General features: G+C 35.5%; 1 pseudogene across 1 annotated transcript; it reads left to right on the top strand.

Moving 5' to 3' along the window:
• Positions 1-1,921: 1,921 nt before the first annotated feature.
• On the top strand, positions 1,922-2,639 carry LOC309858530 (prefoldin subunit 1 pseudogene; annotated as a pseudogene). Its single transcript has one exon. The product of its transcript is annotated as a prefoldin subunit 1 pseudogene (transcript).
• The last annotated feature ends 6,496 nt before the right edge of the window (positions 2,640-9,135 follow it).

The raw sequence follows: 9,135 nt of genomic DNA, 5'->3' as shown, positions 1-9,135 counted from the left end.
ACCAATTCATATTCTGTGAGTATCTTTGATTAAATCCTACTGCCTTCATTGTGCCAGGGGTGGAACTATGGCTATCTTTGCTTACATTTATATCCTGAATAGTAAGCACTGGTACTTGGCAAAAGTAGGACATTTGTATGATGTCTGCCCATAGAAGATGATCAATTATGACTCATTATTAGTTCACTGGAGTCATTTGAAGTCATCTGATAAATAACTTGGCTTATAACTTGAAGCCTTTATTTAAAGTATTTTCCATGGTATCCAATCAAGATTCATGATGAGACAAACTATATTCTTTTCTTAAATTCTAGTAACTTTTTCCTTCTCTCCACCTCCTCAAATATGACTTTTTCTTCCAGATCCAATTAAAACATCATCATTTCATCATGTCTATTTTGAATACTCCATAAAGCTTTCCAAATCCATAAAGCTTTTTAATACATAAAACTTTCTAAACTTCAATAGCACTTTTTTATTGGTGGTGGTCATTTAGCACATAATGAACTTGCTTGTGCAGTTTAACATTCTCATGTATATTTGTCTTTCATCTTTCAATGGAGCAATTTTGTATTATCCAGCATCTTTTATGGTGCTATAATGAAACTAAGTAGTTAACACATATTTGTGGAAATGTTGATTCATCTCTGACAGAGGAAGGTCATGAAGTGTCATCTGTCTCATGAAGGAAAGTTTAAAAGATATATAATTTAATTTTCACATCAATATGTTAAAGGTAGCAACAGTAATCATGTCCCAGTTTAGAGAAATCAGACTTGTTAAAATCCCTTCTGGTGTCCGTGTGGAGATCTGACTAGGTTTTCAGATCCCCTGCATTTTTAGGTTTAACAATGTTTTAGGGCATAAATAACCATGGGGCATAATTAGGAAACTAAATGAAGTCTTGTCATGTACAGTGTCACCCAATGGGCAGTCAGTAAGTGAGGAGCTGCTTATATCCAGAGTGAAGCTCTCTGGATCACAGAGCACTGAAGGTTGAAAATCTGGGTCTAGATTCAGAGGAAACACGTGGTGAGAGGTTCTGACTGAAAAATGGGTAACTGGTAAAGACTAAGCAATTGAAATAGGGCGACTGTTTCTTGGTCCAGAAGATTAGACTTTTCTTTGGTAGTAGACTGTCTTTATTTTGCGCAACTTCTCTGGGATGAATTCTGTGATTTACAGGGCCCCACTTGGTAAACCCCAAAGGTAAACTTGTTCATTTTCCCTTCAGATTCTATTCCTTATACCTTCTTGATCACTATTTTCTTCCCTACCCTCTGCCACTCCAATTCTTTCATACTCTTTATATACTTTTTTCCAATAGATATGAGAACACATTATGTTTGACTTATTAGTAAATAAAAACTACAGGTCAAAAAGGGCAAAAAGCTTTCAAATCTCTCAGGAGTTGAGGAGAAATTATTTTTCCAATGTAGAAGACATAAAAAAGAAAAATTAAAGTTTTCATATTAAAACAAGACGAATGTTCATATCCTGCTACATGTTTCCTGATATGTTTATATATGTTTAAAAAAATTGAAATCCATCCCAAGTGTCCATTAACAGATGAATGGATAAGAAGATTTGGTCTCTCTCTCTCTCTCACACACACACACACACACAATGGAATACTGTTTAGCCATAAAAAGAATAAAATCTGATCAATTGCAACAACATGGATGGAGCTAAAGAGTATAATGCTAAGCAAAATAAGCCAGTCAGAGAAAGATAAATACCATATAATTTCACTCATATGTGGAATTTAAGAAACAAAACAAATGAATAAAGAAAAAAGTGAGACAAATCAATAAAACAGACTCTTAACTACAGAGAACAAATAGATGGTTACTAGAGGGGAGGTGAGTGGGAGGATGGGAGAAATAGGTAAAGGGGATTAAAAGTACACTTCTCGAGGTGCACGGAGTGAACCAAGATGGCGGCTCCCGTGGATCTGGAGTTAAAAAAAGCCTTCACAGAACTTCAAGCCAAAGTAATTGACACTCAACAGAAGGTGAAGCTTGCAGACATACAGATTGAACAGCTAAACAGAACGAAAAAGCATGCACATCTTACAGATACAGAGATTATGACTTTGGTAGATGAGACTAACATGTATGAAGGTGTAGGAAGAATGTTTATTCTTCAGTCCAAGGAGGTAATTCACAGTCAACCATTAGAGAAACAGAAAATAGCAGAGGAAAAAATTAAAGAATTAGAGCAGAAGAAATCCTACCTAGAGCGGAGTGTGAAGGAAGCTGAAGACAACATCCGGGAGATGCTAATGGCACGAAGGGCACAGTAGGAAATCTCTAGCAGAAGCTTCCTGCCCCCTCCCATTCCTGGCAAGGGCAGAGGGGCCCATGTGCGGAAACAGCCTCTCTTCTACCCTGACGGACTTTTTATTTGGATGATCTGGTAACCCTATATTTTCTACTTCACCCTGATCCCCTTTCAGATCCCAGCTCTGTATTTTTTATCCTGGCTCTGTCTGCCACCCCTACCCAGAAGACTGTTCTCCCCTAAGGGTGAATCACCAACTCCCAGGAGAGGGAAGATGGGAGCCAGGACAGACAGGGGAGCTCTGTCCAAGCCTATTACTCGTTACACTGCTTAGACCAATAAATGGCATCTGTTCCGCCCCCCCACCCCCCAAAAAAGTACACTTCTCTTCATGAGCACTGAGTGATAAATGGAGTTGTTGAATCAGTATATTGTATACCTGGAAATAATATGACATTGTATGTTAACTACCCAGGAATTAAAATTTAAAAAAATGGAAACAAGAAAAAATAAATTCGTGAGTGATATATACCTCTCAGATAGATATATCTATCTATCTGACTTATTATCTTTTAATAGCTATCCTCTAAAGAGTCTATTATATATATTTTTAGGATGGAGATTTTAGATTATTTTGATTAGCCTTTTAGCTTCTGTTAATCAGGTAACCTGGGAATTTTGAAATAAGAAAATTACTCAGGCAGCACGTTACATTTTTATGTATATAGTCCACATTGGCAACAACTACTCCAAATAGACATCCAGAGTAATGTGGGTCACTTCTGTAAAATTGTGATGAAACAGGCATTGTTTTTAAAGACTACAGTCTGTTGATTTCGTCAAATCATCTTGATTCCCTAAGATTGTATGTATGCAGCTGAAAAAATTTTTTTCAGTTATTTATCTTGAGCTCATTTTCAATTCTTAAATATCAGTTAGTGCAAATATGAATCCGAATTTGGTGTGATTTTGTTGATGATGGTCTGCTCAAATCAAGAGTTGCCCCTGTTATGCTGAAGTTCCTCTTTCTCTATGCATGTACCTGAGCAAGGAGGGTCAGTGCCTAGTTTATGGCTCCAACTTCTCATTTAAGGAAACTGAAAAGACAGGCTTTCTGTAGTCCTGCCACAGCTTTCAAACTTTCTCTGACAACTAAAATATTCCTTCATGAACTTTTAGACATTGAGGAAAATGCAATAATTTTTTTTTCTTCCACTTTGGTATTCAGTCATGGTTGATTAAAACTGTTCTTTACTTAGGGCTTAGATTTTATGATTTCTTTGATTTTTAATATCCCCTGAGTCTCCCATCAATGAATTTAAGAAGTGAAGTTTGTATTCAAGTTTAAGCAAAGACTTTGATACAAAATTTTTAAAATTTCTAAATATCACATACGAATGATCCAACCTAATATTTCTTTTTCTGAAAAGAGTTTGTATAAGAATATGCAACACAGGGCACCTAAGTGGCTCAGTGGGTTAAGCCTCTGCCTTTGGCTCAGGTCATGGTCCCAGGGTTCTAGGATCGAGCCCCCCATCAGGCTCTCTGCTCAGTGGGGAGCCTGTTTCCCCTGCTCTCTCTGCCTGCCTTTCTATCTACTTGTGATCTCTCTCTGTCAAATAAATAAATAAAATATTAAAAAAAAGAATATGAATACAAAATAATTAGGAAAAAGTGAGGGATACCTCCTCTGAGTTTCAAGAATATGTTTTCGAGGAGTTTATTTTACAAATTAGGTGGGGACACAGAACTCAAAACACACTTTTTTTGGGTAAAGATCAAAAAGCCATACTGTTTCTGAAAACATCAAAACTTTAGGAGAGGATTTATGTGTTGCCGGAAAGCTTTTCTTTCTCAATGTGCACTTATGTGCTTTGTTGTGTAGCAAATCTCCAAGAGTGTCTCTTAATGTTCATTGACACACCAGTTCTCAACAACACAGGCAGATCTATCATGTTTTCTGAGTAAAACCTTGCTTTCATAATGTACCTAAAACCATATATATATCCTCATGACAGCTTGCAAGAGCTTATGTGTAATGATTCTAGTTTTTCTTGTAAGATATATTCTTTTAAATCTCTGATATTTATGTTACGTGTTAGTATAATGTACCTTTGTGGACAAATATACTTTAAAATTTCCTTAAAATGAACAATAAATTCCCCAAATGCATATTTTCAAGGCTTGATATTATAGTGTCTTTAAAATTTTTATTAACATAAATGTGAGAATAAAATATATTTTAATGTTTCTTAAAAGTTTTAATTTTTGGGGCGCCTGGGTGGCTCAGTGGATTAAGCTGCTGCCTTCGGCTCAGGTCATGATCTCGGGGTCCTGGAATCGAGTCCCACATCAGGCTCTCTGCTCAGCGGGGAGCCTGCTTCCTCCTCTCTCTCTCTCTGCTTGCCTCTCTTCCTACTTGTGATCTCTCTCTGTCAAATAAATAAATAAAATCTTAAAAAAATTTTTTAATTTTTATTTTACTTTTTCCAAAATATATATACATTTTCTTATTCAGGTATACTATATAGTGATTCAACAATTCTATATATCACTCAGTGCTCATCAAAAGAATTGTGCTCTTAATCACCTTCACCCACTTCACCCATTCTGCTACCCACTTCTCTTCTGGTAACCATCTGTTTGTTTTCTATAGTTAAAAGTCTGTTTTTTGGTTTGTTTCCTTCTTTTTTTTCTTTGTTCATTTGTTTTGTTTCTTAAATTCCACAAATGAGTGAAATCATATGGTATTTGTCTTTTTCTGGCTTATTTTGCTTAGCATTTTACTCTTTAGATCTGTCCATATTGTTGCAAACAGCAAGATTTTCCTTCTTTTTTATGGTTGAATAATATTTCATTGAATATATATACCACATTTTCTTTATCTATTCATCTGTTGATGAACACTTAGGCTGCTTCCATGATTTGTCTATTGTAAATAATCTGCAGTAAACGCAGGGTGCATATATCTCTTTGAATTAGTGTTTTTAAGTTCTTTGGGTAAATACCCAGTAGTGCAATTCCTGCATGGTAAGGTAATTCTACTTTTAATTTTTTGAGGAACCACCATATTGTCTTTCATAGTGGCTATACCAGTTTGCATTGCCACCCACAATGCACAAGCGTTCCTTTTTTTCTGAGTCCTCCCCAACACTGACTTATTTCTTGAATTTTTGATTTTAGCTACTCTGACAAGTATGTGGTGATATCCCATTTTGGTTTTGATTTGCACTTCCTTGATGATGAGTGATGTTCAGCATTTTTTTTTTTTCATGTCTGTTGGCCATCTGTATGTCTTTGGAGAGATGTCTGTTCATATCTAAAATTTTCAGTCTTTAAAAATAATTGTTGTATCTTCAAATTCATGGTTTTTCATTTTCATTTTAATTCAAGGTTTGGTTGGTATATAGCAATCAGTGAAGAGATTCATAATCTAATACAGGGAGTGACACTGTTGACTAATTACATCGACGTGGAAAAACAGACCTGTATAACTAATTTTCCCAAAGAGAACAAATTCCTCATCCCTTCACTTTAACTTTGAATTATAACTTCCTTGGTTCCATTTGCACTTAGTTTCTGCTCTGTTTGTGGCACTGCTCCTACAATGCTTGAGAGCATTGGAAGCTTGGAGTTTAGTCACTGATCAATGTAGTCAAAACTATCTTCCCACAGCAGAGCAACTTTGACTACTTTCATTATTAAACCATGTTTCTTTGTAGAAGGTATGTTTCAACCCTTTTATTTCACTGTCCCTTTAAAGCACTTATATCAACTGGACAAACGTTTCTCAAGTGTCTCTTGGTTCAAACTCCATTCCATTTGCATATGGAGCAAGGAAGGGGATGGCAGCACAAGGAAATCCCCAGTCAGAGAAAGCAATCTTTCCCCTTTTCATAGATCTCACAGTTTGGAGGGGAGATTAGAATACAACAACAGTGGCCATACATTGTGACTGGTAAGTGCTGTAATAGTAATATGCCGCCCAGAATGCCATTAGTGACTTCTACCTGACGGACAGAAGACAGAATTCGAAGGAGAAGTTTGTCCTGAAAAAGCTGTATATTCAGAATCATTAAAAAGTGGGTCAAAGTCCAATTAGGTCCACAAGAAAGGAGATACACAATCTTCTACACAAATTTACAAGGAATGAGTTGTCAACAGTTACTAGTAATTGAGAAATAACAGATTGGGATGTGATCTGTTTCTCTTCTTGTAACCTTCCTGTGTTATACACATTTATTATGGTCCTTGTGTGTGCTCATGACTTCTGATTTTTTAAAGTATTTTTTAAGAGCAATTTTAGGTTTACAACAATGGTACAGAGATTTCCTATATATTCCTTGCCCATGCATACAAATACTCCTCTATTATCAGCATCCTCTACCAAAATGGTGCCTTCATTACAACTGGTGAAGCTACCCTGACATGCCATTATCCCCTGAAGTCCATAGTTTACACTGTGGTTCACTTCTGGTGTTCATTCTGTGGGTTTGGATAAATGTATAATGACATGTATTTGTCATTATAGTATCATTCAGAGTAGTTTCACTGCCCTAAAAATTCTTTATGCCCTTCCTAGTAATCTCCCCCTCCCTAACACCTAGCAACTACTGATCTTTCCTGTCTCTATAGTTTTGACTCTTACAGATGTTTTATAATTGAAATCATACAGGAAGTAATCTTTTCAGATTGACTTGTTTCAAATAGTAATATGCTTTTAAGTTTTCTCCATGTTTCATGGCTTGTTTTCATATCTAGATAGCTCATTTTTATTTAGAACTGAACAACATTCCATTGTCTGGATGGACCACAATTTACTTATCCATTCATCTACTAAAGGACATCTTGGTTGCTTCCAAATTTTGCCAATTTGAATAAAGTTTCTATTAACATTTGTGTGCAGGTTTTTGTGTGGACATAATTTTTTAGCTACCTTGGATAATTAAAAAGGATTGTGATTGCTGGATTACATGATAAGAGTATGTTTACTTTTATAAGGAAATAGTAATTTTTTATTTGTTTTCTTCCCCTTATAGGTTATAGTACTTTGAAGACAGACAGTATGTTTATTTTTCTCAGTACCTGTCCCAATATCATCTAGCTGAGTCTTATCCTGAATAACCCAACACATTTTCTCAGTAAAATCTTAAATTACATGTAAGTATACATGCGATATACATAGGTATATACAATGAAATATTCTTTTACAAAAAACAAAACATGCTGACCTTAATATAGTTTTATAATAAGATTTGTTAGCCCAATTTTAAATAATCAACTGTACTAAGATCAATGTCAAAGCATTTAACTTTTCTGATAATCATTTTTAAAAAGTTCTTTAAGATGCGGGAGTTAAAATAAATGTTCCTAGAGATGTCTTCCAATTTAATATTCTAAGATGCTAGTTACTATGTTTTATTTATTTTGTGAAATTTAAACTAAGGCTTTAAAACACAGCATGTGAAAATGGACAGATTTGTACTCTCTAATGTTTTTTAAAATATTTTGTTTATTTATTTGACAGAGATCACAAGTAGGTGGAGAAGCAGGCAGAGAGAGAGAGGGAGGAGGAAGCAGGCTCCCCACTGAGCAGAGAGCCCAATGTGGGGCTCGATCCCAGGATCCTGAGATCATGACAAAAGCTGAAGGCAGAGGCTTTAACCCACTGAGCCACCCAGGCGCCCCTGTATTCTCTAATATTAATATGAAAAAGAGGAGTGGTTGTCTTACATGAAATAACTAGTATCTCTAAGAAGTTTATAAGACACTTTCAAAAAAGATTTCACTTGTTCACTGATGTAGATATTGTTATTAGAAACGAGGGAAATGAGACTTCAAATGTTAAGTAACTTGTACAAGCTCCCTGTAGAAAGCAGCAGAGCTACCCAAACTCCCGATTTTGGGGATGGGCTCTTTCTATCAAAATGTTGGTGCTTTCAGAAGTTAAACTCCAAAGATGTTCTAAGTCCACCCTTGCTGTGATTAAAAGCTCCGTTTTCCCCTTTGACTTCTTTCCCTGTTTTCCAAAGAGAATATTCTGAAGAGCTAGCTCCCACGGTAATTTCTAAATGCAGTGTCTGTAGCAATGATGTGGATGGATACACACAGGATGGAGAATGTTATCAGGAGCTGATAAAACTCTTTCTAGGAATAGAGAAGAAATATTTATACACTCCTGGGGATATCACCAAGAAATTCTGCCAGGGCAGGGAATTAGGTCATTGGTGAAGAATAGATTTTGCCAAGACACAGTTTATTCAGGAGGGGTATTGATAACAATATGCTAAAATATTATAAACTCTTTTCCCTAGAAAAGAATTGTGTATTTTAACAGATTGTTGGAGCAGATGGAGATATGACATTCACTACCATAATTTACATTAACATGCTACAAGACAGATTTGCCTTGATAAAAAAAAAAAAAGAGCTGAAACCCCTTCAAAGATTCAGAAACAGCTTTTCATCAAGTTCATTTCATCTCCCTGAAACTTCATTTGATTTAGTCAATTCTGAAAAACAGGACACATTATAAATTTACACCAGGTATGATGATGTATTGCAGCAAAGTCCTTTAAAATGTCCCATCTTCAAAAAATATAATTCATAAAAATGATGATCTCTTGTTGCCAAATGTGTCTGTTTATTTCATTATGATGTTCCCTGCTTACTGAAATAGAACAGTGAATGATGCATCTGCTCAAGGAAGCAGCCTAACATTTAAACATCTGCCCAGTATTGTCACATATGTTCATACCTGTACTGAAAATTTCTTTCTTTAATCTTGTGGCCTCACTTTAATGGACTAAAATTCTGTGTTTTAGATTTTTCTCAATCAACTCAATACTAGAA

This window comes from Mustela nivalis, assembly GCF_964662115.1.
Source record: "Mustela nivalis genome assembly, chromosome: 2".
NCBI classification, from domain to species: domain Eukaryota; kingdom Metazoa; phylum Chordata; class Mammalia; order Carnivora; family Mustelidae; genus Mustela; species Mustela nivalis.
This window is presented reverse-complemented; position numbering and strand designations above follow the sequence as displayed.